The 21,321-nt window shown below is 39.3% G+C and overlaps 1 protein-coding gene across 2 annotated transcripts in view; it reads left to right on the top strand.

Moving 5' to 3' along the window:
• sema6bb (sema domain, transmembrane domain (TM), and cytoplasmic domain, (semaphorin) 6Bb) overlaps positions 1–21,321 on the top strand; it is a 143,550-nt gene that overhangs the window by 3,226 nt on the left and 119,003 nt on the right. Inside the window, exon 2 of one of the 2 annotated variants that reach the window (XM_067394676.1) lies at positions 12,852–12,949. The exons of the other annotated variant lie outside the window; for it this stretch is intronic. The gene's annotated coding sequence lies outside the window, so the exon portion shown is untranslated. The remainder of the gene's footprint in view (positions 1–12,851; positions 12,950–21,321) is intronic. 2 annotated transcript variants of the gene reach the window in all.

Raw genomic sequence — 21,321 nt, 5'->3', positions numbered from 1 at the left:
GTGGCATTTGTATGAGCGTGCCACTGACCTCTTCGAGCACACATACAAAACCACTCATTACACACTGAATTATCATTAGCACCACAGCACACAATGTGTGAAGTGCACAGGAAGTGTACGACTCAGGATAGTTCGGTTTCAGTGTTCGTGTGTTTTTTTTAAAACTCTATTTGTTGCGTGGCACAGTTTGTTTTTATGAGCAGGAAATGAAGCTGTCACTTACTCTGTAGTTGGGTCAATGATAAGAGTGTTCATGATCTCTTAAAAATCTGGTTTAAACGCATGCCACGTTCTTCTTTGTTTTTAAAACAACACTTTTATACTATTTTCAAGAAACGTTTCAGTTTAATGTCGCTAAAAATATCACGTGGTGTAACCATCAAATAGAAAAAATGTGAATGTTTTCCTTACAGTATACATGTTAGTGTACACATCATTAAAATGTTAAATATTATTTCAGGATAATGTTTTGTTTTTTTTACACTGAGAATAAAGAAGACTTCTCGACTTTGCCAGATAGTCTATGAAAATTTCCCTTTAAATGTTTTTTTTTTTTTTCTCTGCAAGTTGGTTGGACCACACAACTTGTTTTTTCCCTAAGAAATATTAATGGAATATTTTTAATATTTTTTTGGATTTATTTTTGGATTTATGCTCCCCAAAAACTGATCATAAATTCATCAAAATGAGTTTTTCATTCAGAAATTAAAAACATTTTCATCATTAAAGAGGTCACTCTATATGTGAATTGCATTTCTAATGTATTTTTGAATAACTTGATAGGACAAAAAGTTAGTCACGTCATTGACCCAGTTATGTTTCTGTTCTCATTCTCAACAATGTCAATTCTGCTGCTGCAGTTGTTTTTTTGTACGTCTTTAATGCACTTCACATCTTAACAGACTGTTCGGCGGAGCCGTTCTAATCCCCAGCAAACACAGAGCTGTTTTATTACAGCCTTACTTAAGGTCGAGATGCGCAACTTTCCCGACATGCACCGAGCCTGAGCAAACCTCCTGCTGATTTTACTGGGATGTAATTCGGAGGATATTCTGAAATGTGATTGGAGGGTTTAGAAGAGGAGGGAAATGGAGATTGTTCCAAGTTTTCTTGAATAGGTGCCCTGTTCAAGTGCGCCCTTTTCCCCCCAACAGCCGCACTTCACCCCTCAGTGCAAGTGTCGAGGCCAGTGTGCCGAGGGAACAGGTGCTGCGGGCACAGGGGGCACACGCGCGGACACACACACATGCACGCTTACAGTTGCCCTTGGGGTTTTGCGTCACCTGCGGCTGCTTAACACCCCCCACCCCTCCGCATGGACCCTTTTCGAGGCGGTCCATGGCCGGAGGGGCGCCGTTCACTGGCACTCCCCAACACGGGGCCCCTTAACTCCCTCCCTGTCATTTCTGTCCTCTTTATTGGTCTTTTAATGTCATCCGGTTTCCTTCCCTTTTCTTTTTTTTCTCCTTTTGTTAGCCCTCGATTTCTCCATATCTCAAACCGTCCCTCCCTTTTTGGCACAGCACTCACTCTTTCTTTCTCTCCCTATGTCTCTCTGTCTCTCCCTCACTCTTGTCTTGATGTCAGACCCTTCCAGACAGAGTGCTTTCTCTCAGTGTGCTGTCAGGCTAAAGGACACTGCCCACTGGGACTCTGAAAGGAACAAATTGACCGGAACAATGTTCTCACTTAGCATGTTGAGTTTGCCGAAAGAGAAGGTGAGAGGCACGCTGGGCCCGCAAGTTCAGATGCCCACCCGGTCTTTCACCGGCCTGGTCTCGCATTTCCCTGTTTTCCCATCATGCGTTTATGTCTGTTGAACGTTAGTATAGGAGTTGCAGTGAGGGAGCAGTAAATGCATTAACCAGTGACCTCAAAAACCTCATTTCCCATGATCCTCCTGCCCCTGGAGGGTTAACCCCTTTCCTGACCTGCCATAAGGTGGTGCTGGAGGTCACGGCTCCTCCTATTAAAATGTAATCGAGCTTCTCTTCCATTCCCTCTAAGCGAAGACCCCTTCTCCCTGCAGTTTAATCACACATCCAGCCTCTGTCTTTCATCTTTTTCTTTTCCACTGATCTGCCACATCTTTCACGTCAAGCAGAATAAGTGAATTCTGAAAAATAATTCCATAATTAGGTGAGTGTGGGCATCGTTCCATGGTCCAATGTTACTTAACATGATCTTTTTTCCTCTTTTGCTTTTAATTCCTTTTTATTTTCTGTTGTTTTTTCTTTCCTGCTGTCCATTCTTTTCATACTCTCCTTTTCCTTTGCTTTTTGATTTCCTTCCATGCCCTTCCCTCCCATTTCTTCATTTTTCTTTTTCCTTTACTTTTTCATTTTGTTGTTCTTTTTTCTTTCCTCTTTCCCTATCCTTCGTTACATTTGTCTTTTTCCTTTCCTATTTTTTCCCTTTCCTTTCTTGTTTCTTTCTGTTCTTTTCCCACTTTCTTTTATTTCTACTTCCCTTTTCTGTCTTTCTCTCATCTCATTTTCCCCTTTGTTTCTTTTTCTTTCCATCTTTCCTTTTCTTTTCTCCTTTCCTTTTCTTTTGCTTTCTGTTGTTTGCTTTTACTTAATTTTCTTTCTTTTCCTCCTTTTGCTGCTTCTACTTCCTTTTCCTTTCTCCTTTTCCCTCTTTACTCCTCTTTTGCTTCTCATGTCCTTCTTTTTTTGTAATTTTGTTTCTTTTGCTTTCTCATTTCCTTCCTCTTACCTTTTTGTTCCACCCTTCCCTTTCATCCAAGCTGATAAAGTCTTTACAGTCATTGCATAAGCTACATAAATACCACCTCAATGCGTAAACAGCAGGCAGGATATCAGAGAAAGAAAGAGTTTTGTGTGCGGGGGGCTGTGTATGACTCCTTCAGAACACAGAGAGGGCTGTGAAAGGAGATGCTGAATGCGATTCCAGGCCTTCGGCTGAGAGAATGAGGTGATGAGAAAAGATGGTGGGCGACAGGAGATTGTTAGCCTGCATGGGCGTGAATAAACAGAGCAAGTGTGTGTGTGAGTGAGAGAGAGAGAGAGATAGACTGTAAGGGACAGACAGGATGTGTGAGAGAGAAATAGACAAAACTATGTGTGTGAAAGTGTTTCACTGCGCCTTTGCTCGTTCTCTGAGGCCCAGTCACATCTTTCTCACGCATTGGCAACAGGAAGATTTGTTAACGAGGGGAGATGCTAACAATGGGGACCTGGGAAAAACACTGCCAGTCAGAGTAGAAGGACAGGATGGTACTGTCACCTACATACTCCCATAGGACCTGTTCACACCTGATATTAAAGAGGTTGCATGGTCGCCTTGAACCGAGCCCGAGCGCGATTGTCCCCACTCCCCCGCTGGCCTGCACTCACATAGCACTTAACGTTCCAGGCCGGAGCACGCTTACGTCATATACATTGCAACTTTTTGTATGGAAGAAAACAGGAAGAAACACACTTTTGCTAAGATACTGCCTAATAGATTTATAATTTATGCCGCACAGCAATTATCACTTGATTGTGCAGCACATATCGGAAGATTATTATGAAGGCTGACGTTAAGGTAGAAATTTGCAGCTTTACTCGCAAACTACAATTCATGTTCATCAATAAGGTGAGAATCAGACCCATTATAAACCCAAATACACTTAAATTAATTACATTAATTGAAAAGTATACTATCCAATTAGTAATAAAGATGTTTGCCGTCATAATAATGACATTAGCGCACATAAAAGTAGTAGCTGTTCCGCGTTTTGGCACGGTTAGTGCTCACACTGCATGTGTGCCACGCTCGAGCCCAACTGAACTGTGCTCTGGCCCACCTCTTCCAAGCAGGCTAGGGATGGCTAAACGAACCACGCCCGGGCATGGTACGGAGCGATCACACTAGTCAAACAAACTGGGCTTTGGCAGTCAAACGTGCTCAACACCCTTAGTTTACCCAAAAATGCCTCCATTGACAGTGTACGCAACTACCACTTTCAAGCACTAGAAAGTTGGTAAAGACATCATTAAAGTACTCCATGTGACTTAAGTGGTTTAACCTCAATTTTATGAAGTGATGCAAGTGCTTCGTTTTGTGCAAAAAACATGTTTTTACCATTTTATTTACAAAATATTAAAGGTTCTCTAAGCGTTCCTGAGCGGAGTAACTTCCTGTTGACGTTCAAAGTGTTGTCAAACAAAACAGAGGCTAGCTAGACCCTCACTCCGCCTCCTCCTCCCCCTCCCATCTGTGCTTCCTGAAACAGTCATGAACGCGCATTTAAAATCATTCTTGTCGGTTATTGGCTGGAGCATGTTTATTATGTTTTGTGGTCCAGGCTGCACCAGTTTGTTTTTGTTGCCATTTTTGGAGCTTGTGGCGACTACAGAGACCGCGTTTTTTTACAGTGTGTTCAGGGGACAGGCAGCTAGTGGATAGTGAGGAGATGTTTGCTGTATGTGACACAAAATGTTTTGGCCTAAAAAAATGTGACATCGCTTAGAGGACCTTTAATCTTGTGAACGAGAGCACCACAACACGTTTATTATGTTGACACAAAAGCAGACGTTGACGCATGAACGCAGGTTAAACCACTGGAGTCACATGGATTACTTTAATGATGTCTTTACTACCTTTCTGGGGTTTGAAAGTGGTAGTTGCGTAGGCTGTCAATAGAGGGACAGAAATCTCTCAGATTTCATTAAAAATATCTTAATTTGTGTTTTGAAGATGAAAAGTCTTATGGGTTTGGAACCACATGAAGTTGAGTAATTAATGACAGCATTTTCATTTTTGGGTGAACTAACCCTGTAACATCCATCTCAAGTGATCCAATAACAAGTGGTCAAATGAGACATCGCTGTTTACACCTGGTTTTTATTTGCATCTCAAATGTGTCTCCTGTGACCACTTGTAATCGGATTTCAAGGGAGAGTCTCTCATTTTGTGAGTTTTGTCATGTCTGTTGCTGCATGCTGATAAAAACTATTGCTTTAAAATATACAAAATATATTAGTCTGAATTTCTGAATGTGTTGCTGCATTTTGATGTCAGGCAAACCTGAGAAGTTCTGTGAATCCATATGATCAGGGACGCCGTTACGGCAGGAGGATTGGGATGATTCTAAGGGCCCTGGTTGCTCCCTCATCCCAACCCCCAAATATGTTTACCTGTTGACAGGTGAATTGAAGGTTTGATTGACCGGTCCTTCAGTATTGCCGATATGACCTCGAGTTTTGACTACTCTGTCAATATGATTTAAATGATCAGATCACAAAACATTTTGGACTCTGTTTACACCCGTATTTAACACTGCACCCCTCACCTGAAATACATCTTAATACCAGGTGTCATATTAAACAGATTTACACACACTACATCTGTTTTTTTTTCTCTTCATCTCACCTCAGGCTGCGTCTGTCTATCACTCTCGCTCTCGCATACACACACAACACACACCCTAACACACACATCCTCACATTGTTGCTTGCTGTTTTTGGCTGGTGCTGCTCTGCAGCTGGTGTGAGAACACAGTCTCTCAGGTAGACAGGAAGCGTGTGTGTTGTTGATGAGGAGGATGAAGCCATAGATGACTCACTGAGCCTCTGAGGACACATTCCTGCTTTTTGGTGGTTAGAAACACCTGAGGATGTTCATTTTACAGCGTCTCTTTGTCCCCACAGAGGTGCTTTTACCTAGAACACAATTCCGTCTTTCCTCTCAACTGGAAAGGGTTGTTTGCACAGTGCAGCGCCACTGTTAAATGTTTAACCATCTCCATGTTTATGGACTTTCCTTTTCCTCTAATTCTCTCCTTTCTGTCTCTGTCCGAGCGGCTCGTTCTCAGCCTCAAGGTAATTAACAGCGTACTGCATTCTGTGACCCGCAGGATGCAATCATGCATGAGCGAGGGAGAGAGACTGAACAAAGTATCCCTGAAATGAATGTGAGGCTCAAGATGGGAAAGAAAGAAAGGGGGAGAGGGCAAAGGACAGAGGGCAGAAGGAGAGATGCCAGGCAGTGAGGTAATCCTGAAAGCGGATAAGAAAAATGAGCAAGAGATGGGGCTCTGGAGAGGGATTGTGGGTGTTTAACGGACGGGCGGGATGCTGGCAGCTTAAAAAGATTTAAATCAAGAACTCAGAGGAACCAATTAATGTATAGAAACCTGAGTTCCTGCTCACAGAGCCAAACAGAACCCATGCTGTGGAGTGCATCTGTGACTATCTCTCTCTACCTCATGCTTTCTTTTTGGGTAAAACATGTCCCATTCATATTTTAGCCCAAAATAACAGCAAGACGATAAGAAATTCTAAGGAAAATGAGGCATAATTTTATACCATCACACTTTGTGACATTTTGTGACAGTCAATTTTCATGACATTTAAGCACAATATCCCACCAAATACTTATTACTCACAATGATTATTCTCATTAAATTGTCATTATTGTAATACTGACCCGTATGACTGACTTTTTGGAAGCCAAATCAATTTCAGGAGACGTGAGGTGACTCAGTTTAAATTTTTTGGGTAAACTACCCTTCAGATAATATATAATTTTTTCACATTACATTAATGGCTTTTATTTTATTTATTTATTTTTCCATTATGGTATCGACCTGTAAAGCAAAGTCTTTTGTAGATTCATTCCTTTCTCTCTCTGCCTGACTGTCTCTACACGTTCAATAAAGCTTTATTGGCACAACTACTGTGATACAGTACACTGTAGAGATATTCATGATTTTAACTACACATAATAATGTACCAGATAGATTTGCGGTGATTGGAGCTTATGGAGGGTGAAAGAAACCTCTTAATATTGAACTAGAGATGAAAAGATATCACTCTTGTGCTGAGGAGAACGGTTTGAGAGAGAGAGAGAGAGAGAGAGAGAGAGAGAGAGAGAGTGTGTGTGTGTGTGGTGGAGGCCATCTGGAGGCAACAGGTCTAGTGTCAGCGGGCAGTTGCTGTAACACAGTCTGGTGCTCCCTTGGGATGATGTCAGACACACACACACACACACGCACACACAAACAGACACCATACGAATCAATCTGGCGTTCAGCTGAAACGCCCTGACAAAAAGCCAAAAATCTTTGATGTTGAGCATCCTTTCTTATTAAGAGCACTTCTCTGTGTGGGGAAAACACAGCAATTTTGGGCTTGTGCACGCAAACAGAAGAGAGGGAAAATGGAAAGAGAGAGCTCTTATCTGTTTGATTAGGGATTACAATTCATGGTTTCAGATGACAATTTGCTAATGTATTTCGAATCAATTGCAGCATATTCACAATGATGGATTTTGCTCTAGTGAAGAGGAATAATGCTAATCAGATGCTGTAGCTCTCTGTATGTGCGCACATGTGTGTGTGTGTGTGTGTGTGTGTGTGTGTGTGTGTGTGTGTGTGTGTGTGTGTGTGTGTGTGTGTGTTGGCATATTTGTATTTGTATGTAAATGTTTTTCACCCTGGTGTGCTCATAAGGACCTGAATGGATTTGTGTTGGAATCGTTTAGTGAGACAGGAGCCTGACTGCTCACCCCGCTGTCAGGCTTCTGCGTTTCCTCTCCTCTCAAATCCCCCATGTGAATATTCATACCCCCTTTCAAGCCTTTTAATAACTTGTTTTTGTGGTCAGCATCAGAGCCGGCTGGCATTTCTGTGTTAGACAGAAGAGAGAAAGAGAGAGAGAAAGAGTGACAGATTTTCTGAGTTGAGCTGTGAAGCTTAGTTTCAGCCGTTAGCATAGCCAAACTCCCGCCACAGCATGCTAAATCCTGGAAATATTTCTTTGGTTTTGTCATTTTTTCCTAACAAAGCGCAATGTCACACTGCAAAACAAACTTTTTCATCTTTTTTTTTTTTTTTATTTATTGTTGTTTTCCAGTAAAAAAAAAAATTCTAAACATTCTTAAAGGGATAGTTCCCCAAAAATAAAACTGTCATTTATTCATTTTTCATGTCATTCCAAACTTGCGTAACTAATTTTCTTCTGCTGAACACAAGATTTTTTTTTGTAGAGTGTTGGTAACCAAACAGTTTTGTTTGACTTCCAAAGTATGGACAGACAGAGAGAAAATATCTTAAAGGTGCCCTCGAATGAGAAATTGAATTTATCTTGGCATAGTCAAATAACAAGAGTTCAGTACATGGAAATGACATACAGTGAGTCTCAAACTCCATTGTTTCCTCCTTCTTATATAAATCTCATTTGTTTAAAAGATCTCCTGAAGAACAGGTGAATCTCAACATAACACAGACTGTTACATAACAGTCGGGGTGTACGCCCCTGATATTTGCATATGCCAGCTCATGTTCCCAACATTATGAAAGGCATTAGACAAGGGCAGCCAGTAACGTGTGGATGTGCACAGGTGAATCAACAGACTAGGTAAGCAAGCAAGGACAATAGTGAAAAATGGCAGATGGAGCAATAATAACTGACATGATCCATGAAATCATGATATTTTTAGTGATATTTGTAAATTGTCTTTCTAAATGTTTCGTTAGCATGTTGCTAATGTACTGTTAAATGTGGTTAAAGTTACCATTGTTTCTTACTGTAATCATGGAGACAAGAGCCGTCGCTATTTTCATTATTAAACACTTGCAGTCTAATTCATAAACACAGCTTCATTCTTTATAAATCTCTCCAACAGTGTAGCATTAGCCGTTAGCCACGTAGCACAGCCTCAAATTAATTCAGAATCAAATGTAAACAATATAACTATACAAAACTCACATAATCCGGCGCATGCATGACGAACACTTTGTAAAGATCTATTTGAGGGTTATATTAGCTGTGTAAACTATGTTTATGCACTGTTCAAGGCAAGCGCGAGCTCCATGGGCGTGGAGAATTAAAGGGCCAGTAGCCCTGAATCGGCTCATTTATAATGATGCCCCAAAATAGGCAGTTACAAAAATGAATTAAAAAAAATCTATGTGGTATTTTGAGCTGAAACTTCGGACACATTCAGGGGACACCTTAAACTTGTATTACATCTTTTTAAAAAAAGTTCTAGGGCACCTTTAAAACAAGAAAAAGATGATTTTCCATTGAGGTAAGAGGATGTACTGTATTTTCTGAAAGCAAGTCTTAATATCTCATGTAGTTTTTGCTTTTCGTGTAAGTGTAATATTTATATATTTCTTCAAAACGTAAAACTTGAACTCAATGATCTGGTTTTCATTAGATTATCATCAAGTAACTTAAATTTAATTCTATTTATTAACTGAATCATTCAGTAATTTGAGAACCCAATTAGTCCAATTTGTGAAAATCATTCTTTTGAGTCAGTCTTCAAAACAACTGGTTGTTTTCAGTTTAAGATTCGATTCTTGAGTTCAGCTCACTGGAGGGCAAGATTATAAGTGAATAACAGTTTCAAGTTATGGCTTTCTTTTATGGCATTGATTGTCATTTTTATAGCCTGACACAATAAATACAACATCATACATGTTTGGAGTGACATAAAAGTTGAGTAAATGATGAAAGAATTGTCATTTTTGGCTGAGCTTTTCCTTGAAAAAGCTTTTGAGTGATCTAAATACTTGTAGCTCATATTTTTGGTCTGTTATCTTAAAGAGCAGAATTATTCTCTCCGTCCTCCCTCAGCACACACAGACCTTTGGCATAAGAGAGCCTTGTATCCCGGGCAAGCAGCCTGGCAATCATGTGACACACTCTTCCTCTTTGTGCCGCAGGGACATCTCACACACACACACACTCACTCACAGAATGCTTGTTTATGCTTTGCTCGCAGCCTAACCTTTAAACAATTATCTACTTGCTCAGTATAAATAGCATAGCATGTCACCCCTGCTTTATTTCACCCTCTCTCTTAGCCTACCCAGCACAGTCGCCGCCGCTGTCGTCAAGGAAACTTGATACCGTCAGTGTAAACTCTAGAAGCGATCAGGCGGAGACCATCGTCCCTGAGAACTCTCCGATCTGTCCCTGTCTGTCATGACCTCGGGATCTGCAAGGGGTTACATGAAGCACAACACTTCGTGGCATCAGGTCGCCACATTAGTGGTGGTCAAAATGTGGCTCCACTCTGCACTGAGGGAGCTGCAACGGCTGGTCTGGAAAAACCGAGCAAATTGGCTGGGTTATTTAAACCTCTCCAGATCATGCTAGAACTATGTTGTGGTAAACAGTCTTGAGCCTTTTTTTTAATACTAGGTTTATTGATGAATCTCAGTATGAGGGAGTTTAATTGCATAGCCGCAGGCTGGACTGCGCAGTCTCTCCGACACGGGAGAGCACTGGCTCTGCCAAATGTTAAAGATGGCACTAGGGCTTTTTAAGGCCCTCATGAACACATGCTCTCAAGCAAGTGATTTCACCTGCCTTGTTTCTCATGATTGTCGTTGGTACCATAAGTGGTGACAACAAAGTTCCTTTGAAGCAGCGCAGCAGAAGAGCCGCCTGGTGTTCATGCTAGTTATGGAGGAACAGCTTGGGGCTTCTTGGGTCAGATTTCTCCACTCTTTTATAAGATAAGACTCTCCGGACAGCTGGATCAATTGTTCATTTTCACAACCGCACTCTCGGTCTTTCTCTCATGTCCCTTCTTAGCATTTCACACAGTTTCACTGAAGGTAAACATTCTCTACGCTGAGATGTTTAGCTCTATAAACAGTCTGTAAGCTAAACCTAACAAATGTTTGAAAGTCAGATTTGTCAGCGGACGTCAAACATGCGACACACAGGCATAATAAACCCCCGCTACTGAACTCAAAAAGCACACATACAGGAGATGAAAGAGTAATTACCATGTGGCGTCAATGAAAAACATCAGAATTCCCAACTGTGAAAATTAATTGAGCCTAAAATTGTGATGAAAGTGAGAGATTGGCTGAGTGGCTTGAGAGAGTGGCTGCTGGTGTGTTATCTATTAGATTCGATTTGATTCTGATTCACAAGCTTTCAGTTTGATTCAGTTACTGGGTATACACTACTGTTTAAAGGTTTTTAATGGTAAAAAGGTGGTTTATTGCGATTTTTCACTTTTTTAACTTTAGTTAGTGTGTGATGTTGCTGTTAGAGCAAAAACAACATCTGCAAAGTTAGGACGCTCAAAGTTCAATGCAAATGGAGATATTTTCTTTTAAAGAATTCTCTGTTTAAGGACTACAACCAACGGCTACAAATGAAAGACTGCAATGAGCTTCATTCTCGGTTGGTGACATCACTAACCCTAAAATTTACATAAACCCTGCCCCCGGGAACACCAACAAAGGAGTAAGGCCATGTTATTGCAATACAGTACATAACACAAATGCAATATTATGTCATAAAAGCAAGATGATACCATGACAAATTATAACCATTATTAAAGTAAACTATACCTGTTCTATCTTCATGCAGCATATATTCTCTGACTCTGTAGGCATCTTACAACACGAGCGATTTATAAATGATCATGACAGAATATGTTAATCAATAACTTTAAAGGGGCTCGCACACCAGACGCTCAGCTCAGCTCCTTCAGGCATTGTTTTCTTTTGTTTCCTGGGCGCCGCGGACAGGCGCGGAATGTCGCCGCCGGTGTGTGTACACTTACAGAAAACAATGCATTCAAATTTTAAAGTGTGTGAGCCCATTAAGATAGTTAACTTCACATCAGCTACATAAATTTATCAACTAACCATTCAGAAGCGTCCTGTTGCATCCTACATGTTGTCTTCTTGAGTCTCTCCATCTTTGTCCTTCTCCGGTTTGAACATAAAAGGCTGAACAGTTTCAGACGTTTTCAGTTAGTCTGCGTGAGGTAATCGGTGCTGCTAACATGAGCTCTTGAAACGCCGCCCTCTTTTTGAGAGCAGCAGCTCATTTGCATTTAAAGGGACACACACAAAAACGGAGCGTATTTGCTCACACTCAAAAAGTGACCAATTTAACATGCTATAAAAATTATCTGTGGGGTATTTTGAGCTAAAGCCTCACATACACACATGCACATACAAAATATACACATACAAAATATTATTACAGTTTAAAATGACTGTTTTCTGTTTTATTATATTTTAAAATATAATTTATTACTGTGATGGAAAATCGGAATTTTCGGCATCATTACTCCATTCTTAAGTGTCACAAGATCTTTCATATGATCAGGATTCATTTGATCCTGCAGGTTTTCAGAATATTTTGATGAATAGAAAGTTCAAAAGAACAGCATTAATTTGAAACCTTTTGAACACTAAATAAATGTCTTGACATTGACCTTTGAATTTGACCTAATTCAATTGAACCTTGCTGAATAAAACTAATTTCTGACCCCAAACTTCCAACTGTATTGTATGTTCTACCATTTACATTTTGCTTACACAAGAAGGAAATTCTCAGTTACCTGTTGCTATACATAAGAAACCTTCAATATTAATATTAATTTAAAATAACCAGGTCCAAATTGTTCCATTAACTTAGTCAGTGAAAGACTCAGCAAACTGATTCAAATGATAACTCCTGTGTCTTTATGAATGATTCATTATAATGACACTACTAGTAAACACTGGAGATGTAAATGTGGCATTTATTATGTCTTGTCATTTATGTTGAAAGAAAAACTGAAAATCATTATTTTCTTTCACCTGCCTGTTTACATTACTGCTTATCTTGGAGCTGAGGTTGAGATGGAGCAAGAGATGAGAGAAGGGGAAAGTGTATGTTTGACTCTCTTTGGAGATGAGTGTTCTGCATCAGCAGCAGCTGCGGGTGTTGTGGCACTGCCCCATTTGCCTGTCAGATTGAAACCGGCAGCCTCTGAAAAAGGGAACGGCTGAGCACGGCCTCAGCATCTCTGCAGGCATCTGCTGCTTGGAGCCATTCATTAAAATAATAACTCAGCTCTGTATTTCTCTTTAGCCTCTATCTCTTTCTCACCCCTCTGTGAGAGTTCACCGCTGGTGGAGCCGTGTGAAGCTGAGGAGAGTTCAGACCCGAACCTGGAGGAGTTTCACTCAGTATGTCACTTGTCTTTTATGTTTATACCCAAAGTCAACATCTGAGCTTTTATGTTCTTTCATTCTTGATCTCTCCCTCTCTTTAGACTCATTCTTTCTTTCTGTGCTACTTGTTTCATGTTGGAGAGATAATATGAGTTTTTTTTTTTTCTTTTTTGCATCAAATGAGCTTCTGTGTTTCTCTTGCTTTTCCTATTTTGCTTTCTACCTTTGTACCACACGAACAAAGTGCCACTTGCAAAGCACAAAGCTCAAACCCCTACGACCCTGTAGTTGTGTGTGTGCACATACACACTGGTCTCTGGAGTCCCTGTGAACCACATTTGCAGGCCGGTCTCACACTTTAACAGGTTAATTAGAGGATATGTGTTAATGATCTGAGGTTTTGATTAGACAAGCCCCTCTGCGTTTGTACTCAGTAGGGCAGCATGATTATGACACATTATAATTGTGGATTATTTCTGTTGAGATTATAATCGTGATTATTAATTTCAATTAATAGAATTTGCTTTGATAAAAGTTGTCCAATGTAGTTAGTTAGACAGATATATCATCCAGGAAGATTAATCGCATGATATTTAGTCATTTATTAGATATTATCAGCATGAGTTTCAGTTCCAAAGATGTTCTAATCAGCTTTTTTCATGAATGATAAATCATCAGTACCATAAATTATATATTATTATTTTATATTAATTATATTATATTACATTATATATAGGTGCATGGTGTCATAGACACAAATATTAAACACTGTTATGGTGACACTAAAATAATGCAGTAATAAACATTAACAATAAAAAACAGCAAAATAGTGTGGTCAGATCCGGCCCACATCTGGTACATATTGATTGCATGCGGACTGGATGTGGGCCGGGTCTGGGCCGTCACTCTGTTGCTGTCAGGGTAAGAAGAAACTATTTAAATGAAAAACCATCAAATGTGAAGTTTCACATTGGGAAATCTGGAAATCTCAATTTACGTTATTTTACCGTAGATTATTGAATTTGTTACTGTAAACTAAATTTAATTATTAATAAAGTATTAAATTTTTTCACTTCCAAGAAGCTGTACATTTAACAGCAACTTACTGTAAAATTAAATAAAATATCCATTAGAAGTAGGGGTGTAACGATATCCTCATGTCATGATTCGATACATATAACGATACTGAACTCACAATGCATTATTATTGCGATACTCCAAGACACATGCTAAACGGTTAAAGGATTATTTCATTTTCAACTGAAAATTAGCCCAAGCTTTACTCACCCTCAAGCCATCCTAGGTATATATGACTTCTTTCTGATGAACACAATCTGAGAAATATTAATAAATATCCTGACGCATCCAAGCTTTATAATGGCAGTGAATGGGACCCACAAGTATGAGCTGAAAAAAGAAAGTGCATCCATCCACATCCATCATAAACGTACTGCACACAGCTTCCGTATTCAAGTTATGAAGAAAGTGTAAACTGGTGTCGCATCAGTTACACTTTTTCCGTAATTTGAATAGGGAAGGTGCAGGATGTAGCATAAGCTTTTTAAACTGCGAGAGTTTTACACTTTCTTTGTACATTGAATACGGAGGGCGGTCTGGTGGAAGCTAGATATTTTACATCATAAGTTGTTAAATATGCATTTTTTTTTTTTTTACACAAACACATCGTTTCGCTTCAGAAGGCCTTTATTAACCCCTGGAGCTGTGTGGAGTATGTTTATATGTTAATGGATGGATGTGGATGGAAGCACTTTCTTTTTTCAGCTCATACTCATTGATCCTGTTCACTGCCATTATAAAGTTTGGATGCGTCAGGATATTTATGAATATTTATCCGACTATGTTTATCAGAAAGAGGTCATATACACCTAGGATGGCTTGAGAGTGAGTAAAGCTTTGGTTAATTTTCATTTGAATGAGAAATATGTGAATAATTATTTAACAAAAAATGTACTTTTGATTAAAATGCTAAATTTTGTATTATATTGGTGGTGGAATGAATATCCTTGGACTTGGTGCTGGTAACCCAATGCACAAGCCAATGGTGACACCAGAATAAAAATATTCATGATTCTAAAGCTGAAAATACAGAAAAATATGAATATGCTTGCATTCTGTCACTGACTTGATAGATTTAAAATAATGTAGGCCACTTTTCACTGGTAACATAAGACATTTGGCAAAATCAGGACCATACATTACACATTACATTATATATAGTATTATATATATGTAGTACTGACACTAAAACTCTGTAAACTGATTTTCATTTTGGGTGAACTATACACAATACATATTGTCACTCTCCACGGTACGATATTGTTGCATTTTTATATTGCGATATATTGAGTAACATGATATATTGCTATACCCCTAATTAGAAGTATTACAGTTTTTCACCATGAAGGAAAACAATTAACAGATTTTTAAAATTAAAATTATGTCTTTTAAAAAAGTCTTTTAAAATTTATAGTTAAAATTATAATAATTTATTAACAGTGTGAATTTATTTTATTTTCGACTACCAATTAAAAATATTTTATGTAGGGCAACTGCATGCCATGTTCTTTAAGTAGGTTATGCATCGAAAAAAAGCTTGAGTAGTATGTTTCTGAATGAATTTATTGCTATTTTGTACATCACTGAACCAAGACCAAATTGAATGTGCCTAAATGACCGACTTCACGTTGGCCCACTTAGCAGCAGGAAAAACAAATGTTGTTCGCATTTTGAATAAATTATACACAGAAAGTGAGCAACGTGACAATATCAGAACACTTCCATCCCATTACACTCACCGAAACTGTCACTGCAGGTTCATACAGTTTCATGTGAAGTCTAAAACAGAAGTTAACATAACACATCTACTGATGGCTAAAAGTCTAGTTTAAACACCTCTGAATTGCCATTGCATTTGTGTGCACAATGAATGTGATTTTTTTTTTTTTTTTTTTTCCTTTTTTTTTCGATTAATTGTGCAGTCGTCGTACTCATGGTGGAATGATGGATGCAGAACTTGCTGTGGTGTGATTTTTGGGCACTGGAGCTCAGTGTTCTTCCTGGCCTGGATGTCTGGCTCAGTAATGAAGCAGCAGGGTTCTTGCCTGTCGCTGCGAGGGTCTTATCAGCCGTACCTAGCTGCTTCTTGACAGCCCGTGTGGCTTATGAGATCCCTGTGGAGACCCCCTTGACCCACTTAGACAACTTGCAGTAAGTACGACTGAGTAGGGTGGTGATATCATTTGAATCTAGAGTGCTTTTGCAGAATAAAGTGGACAGCAGTGCTGGCGCCTGCAAGAGGAGAAGGATGTTTTAGTGTAAGACCTAAGCATGCTAGATTAGAGTTGAAATATTGCTGTGATTACAGGGAGGGGTCTTGTATCTCAGACTGGCTGTGTAGACTTGTGAATGGAGATGTGAGTCTGTTGTGTATTCCGGTCTTTTCCCCTGCTAAACCTTCCTGATTAATTCTTTCTAAGCCAAATCCTGAGAGAGTCACCTTTCTCCTTAATCACACACTTTGTCTTTTTTCTCTCTTAAATGGTGCAAGTTTATAAAAACAGTCTTTTTTCCTTTTGCCATCTTGGCTGAGCAAAACTGAAGTGTCACTGTCAATTTCAGTTTGCCAAACTAAAATGAAACATATGCAAGTGTGTGAATTCTGGATGCCTCTAGTTATAAAATGTGTCATAATATACTTGACGCAAAACAAATACAATTCCATTTAAAAGTTTGGGGTGGGTTAGATTGTTTTTGAAAGAAATATATATATATATATTTTTTTTAATAAAATTTGGTAAAACTCTTGTGGTTAAAACTTTGGAAATTAAAATGACTGTTTTGTATTTTAATATATTTTAAAATGTAATTTATTCCTTTGATGGCAAATTGAAGTTTCAACATCATTACTCCAGTCTTCAGTGTCACATGATCCTTCAGAAATCATTCTAATATGACATTTCTTGTCATTCAATGATCAACGCATGGGAGCGTTTGAAAGCACACATAGGTTTTTGAATTTGAAAGCGTTTTAAAAGCGGGAGCGGGAAAGTTTGAATTATTGTAGCCAATCACAGACCTATCTGATGAGTGCGTGAACACAACGGCCAATCAGAGGTGTTTACGAATCCGCTCAACAGCGCTCAAAGTGTCATATTTCAGTGTCGACTTGGTATCGCGGTCGGTATTTTTGACAACACAAATGGAACCATTTTTTCAGAGTTCTTTGAAAAGTCTTTACTGTCACTTTTGATTAATTTAATGCATCCTTGCTGACTAAAAGTATTAATTTCTTTCACAGAAAAAAATCTTACTAAGACCAAACTTTTGAATGATAGTGTAAAAATGCAATAAAACAAGCAAGCATTCCCGATCAACCATCAGTCTAAAAGAAAAAAAGGTCTTTTATAGGTTAATATATTGAGAAATGGTGTAAGTTCTCGTTAAGGTTAACTACTGTCACACCGGTGCAACAGTTGGAAGCTGGTTTGTTGGTGAAGAACGCACAGTAAGAAAGACACGCCTTCAATGCATTGTCTAAGCATTTGCACAGTTGTGTAGAGTATGTTTCTGCCCTTCTTTTTTTGTTATAGTTGTCAGGTTTCGCAAAAAAAAAAAAAAAGACCTTGTTCTTGATGAGGACCTGGCTCTCCAGGGATCCCTTGGGCTCCAGCTGAGCTGACCTGAAGCCATTTCTCTGCATTGCATTACCATGCTCATTAATGATAGTGATTAGGACCATGAACAGCGGCTAAATCTTGACACTAGCAATCAGAGACTGGAACAGGACTGTAATTTCCTTAGTCACGCTCCATCTGATATTAGCCATGTTCGATAACCGTGTCTGATATTAGGCATGTCTGGTATCCAGGCCCACACAGAATCTGCATGAAAAGCTCCAGATTTTCACAGAATTGGACCAGCCTTCTTTCAAATAAGGCTACAGATCCAATGTTCCTTTTGTGCTCACTTATTGAATATATCGGCTAATTTGATTACGCTTTCAGTGACCAACAATAGTTCATTATTCTCAGCGTGCATTCTGCAGAATTTTCCTCCAAAATCAGCTCTAAAAAGGTCAACTAATATACCTTCTTGGTCTGCTGATAACTTGATAACTATGGTGTTGTCTTAAACTAGGTCATGAATACACTTCCAGCATGTTCAAGAAATGAGATCTGGTGGCATTAAAAATGGAGATTGATCCCAACAATTAAGTGGCATTTGCTAGTGGAATCATGCTGATGTACTGCACTTCGGAAAGTTAATAATGGCTGTCTTGTTTTATACATCCAATAAAAGCAGCAGGTGTAGCGGCCTTAATATCAGATGACGACGAAGACCCAAAGACTCCTGACAAATGGTCTGAATAATAACACACCTGCTTTCTCGCTGCTCAATATGCGACTTTAAAGAGGCTTGGAGATGTAGCGAATGCAAAAACATAAACATGCAGTTTTAGGTAAACAGTTTTATGATAATTACTGCACAGAGAAGCAGCCATGCTTAAAAATGCAGATGTGAAAAGTGAGCATAAGAACGCAGGAGGGAAAGAGAGATATGCCATGAGCCGGCTGCAGGAAATGGGGTTGTGTATTTCGATACAACCGGAACACGCACAAATAGCCACGTTATTTCAGGAAGCGTTGTCCATTTTTTTTTATTTTGTGTGTGTGTTCTTATAATAGCATGAGGAAAATCGCTCTGGGCCCAATTGGGCCAATCACGTGGTTTTAAAAGAGTATTTTGACAGTAATGACACTGCTTTATATAGAGGACAACATTATCCGCTGGCCATTACCGAACTGACTTAATATAGCCAGATAGAGTGTCCTGCTGAAACGGCCCAGGAAGACATAATGCTGTCAGGACATGATACAGAACTGTAGGGCAGCCTGATTTTTAGGCGCTCTTAGGAGGCAGGGCACATGGGGCTGATGCCTAGGTTAACAGCGGTCTAGCTTCTAGAAAAGTCCTAGAGTAGCTCTGCATCTATCCACTGACCTGATTACCGTCAATTAAGTACATTGCATCAGTGCAGCCATCCGGGGTGCCCAGAGAGGACCCTGGGTAGGATGTCTAAAAATGCTGCGTGTGCTGATTTAGAAAGACACTGTTTTGAGAACTCTGGAGCTCTCTTCTGGGGATGGAGGACAAGGCCATGAGGCCATTTACGTCCCTTGATGTGCGTGCGTCCTCTCCTTCAAGGGTTTTCGGTTGTGTTGAGTTCCTCAATTAGACCTTGAGTTTTGCAGCTCTCTGCAGTTCTACTACAGGCCTATAGAGCCAGGTTTTGCATTTGCAGTTATATAATCCTGTTTTCAGATTTATTTAATATGCCAGTCTAGTTTTAGTATAGTTTCAGCAATGGTTTTAGTTAATTTCTGTTTCATTCTTTATATACTTAATCTTTAAGGTAGGGACACACCAAACCGACCCCAACGAACTAGTGCTGATGAAAGCCGACTGTTGTCGCTTTGCGTCGCCTGTGTGGGGGCAAAAAAACTGCCAGTGAACACTCTGAGAGAACTACAGCCGACTGTCAGCCAGGGCTACACGAGTTATCGCACAATACGAAAAATAACTTTGAACTTAAACGTGATTATCGCTTAAATGCGATTCTTAGTGCGATTATGAAATCGCAAAGGCTGAGATTATTTATTTTATTTAATTTTTTTATGTGCAGCTTGTCAATGAATTATGGCTCCAAATGCTAATCCATCTGAAAACACTGCGAGATTGAGTTGCTTATAATGTACATTTGAAAAAGCAACACGCGTCATACATCTTTCCAGACATAAGCATTTATTAACATCTTGTCCAACAACAGACAACATTTAATAACATGTTTTTACTCCAAACTCACTTCATAATTGACAGTTGAGCATCCTTCTGTGAGATGATATGGCTTTTAACACAGAATAAGGCAATATTCACCCAGGTAAGATGATGTAAAATTATAACAGCCTTCTGTCTGTACCGTCCTTACTACTTTGCTGGCTGTTTTTCTATTATTCCCGTTCATGCACTGACTCGCTAAACTAAACAGCCAATCAGAGTTCTCTCTCACTGATGGCCTGGTGCGATTGTACTTGCTAAACCGGCCCAAAAAACCCAGATGCCGTCCGACTAGAGCCACCGGTGCGGAACACACTGAAAAAACTAAGTCGGCCAATGCTCAAAAATAGTCCGACACTGCCCGACGTCCAATGTCCGATAGGAAATTAGTTGAATAAGCAGATGTAAGCAAGACCTTTGAGGAAAGAAGCTAAATCTGGATTTATGCAGGAATTACAAGTGTGGAAGGCAGTGTCTACTGCACAGCTGAACCAAAAAAAGAGAAAAAGAAGAAACAAACCAAAAAACAAAAACAAGATACCACTCTCTTGTGGTTAAAAATTAAATTTCTGTCATCATTTAGTCATCCGCATGTTGTTCCAAACCTCTTTTTTTCTGTGGAACACAAAGCATGACTTACAGTGGAAGTCAAAGTGGTCCAAAGCCAGTGAGTTAGACTCACAGATTTTTATTATATGGACAAAAACAAGTTTCATTTTTGGGTGAACTTTCAATTCAAAGCAATTTATTTTTGCAGGACCAAAGCCCCTTGTGTATAATTCAAAAATACTGTATGTAATCCTGTTTTTGTGAGCGTATACGAGTATAAACCGAAAAGTGAAAAACACCTGTCCAAATGATGTTGCCAATGTCACATTTATGTGCCTGAACCAAAGCAAGCAGCTGCTGTATCTGTGAACTGTTTTTAATCATAGATTTTGCAATAAAACCCACACTAAAACAAGATTGCATGTAATATTTTATTATTAATATTTTTCAGTGTCTTTTTTTATTGAATACAAAGACAAGAGATAAATTTAGTTTCAAAAAACGTTTGATTCTGACATTGCTCTGACATATGACATGGTCTAAAATGTGAATCCTACGGATGATCAAATCATTGCATGAAAGTTGCTCACATCAGAACAAAGAGTGATCTGCAATTTCCTGCCAGTCGTTACGATTTCATTTGTGTCCGTTTTTGTTATCCGTATCACAGGCATCTCAAGCCATATCGCCTGTGGGATGTCTTCACCCACACAGACATGCAAGTCAAACTTTTCCTCTAAGTGATGAGGGCTCTGACTACTAAAACAATTTATATTTCTTGAGTTTATTTTTCAGTTTCATTGAAGTTTTTCTTTTGCTTTGCACTAATTATTTCATTCCAGGTTATAGCAGTGTTTTCAAACCAATAGTTTTCTTCTAACTTATATAGAGAGGGAGATGTTTGTGTGATTGTGTGAGAGTTGCTGAAGTCTCCAGCATGAGCTGCATAGTTTCCGCTAAGACATTCAGAGGTCTGTTTTGGA

Source organism: Chanodichthys erythropterus, chromosome 9, assembly GCF_024489055.1.
Source record: "Chanodichthys erythropterus isolate Z2021 chromosome 9, ASM2448905v1, whole genome shotgun sequence".
Taxonomy (NCBI): Eukaryota; Metazoa; Chordata; class Actinopteri; order Cypriniformes; family Xenocyprididae; genus Chanodichthys; species Chanodichthys erythropterus.
Note: the sequence above shows the minus strand (reverse complement) of the source record. Positions and strands in the feature narration are given on the sequence as shown.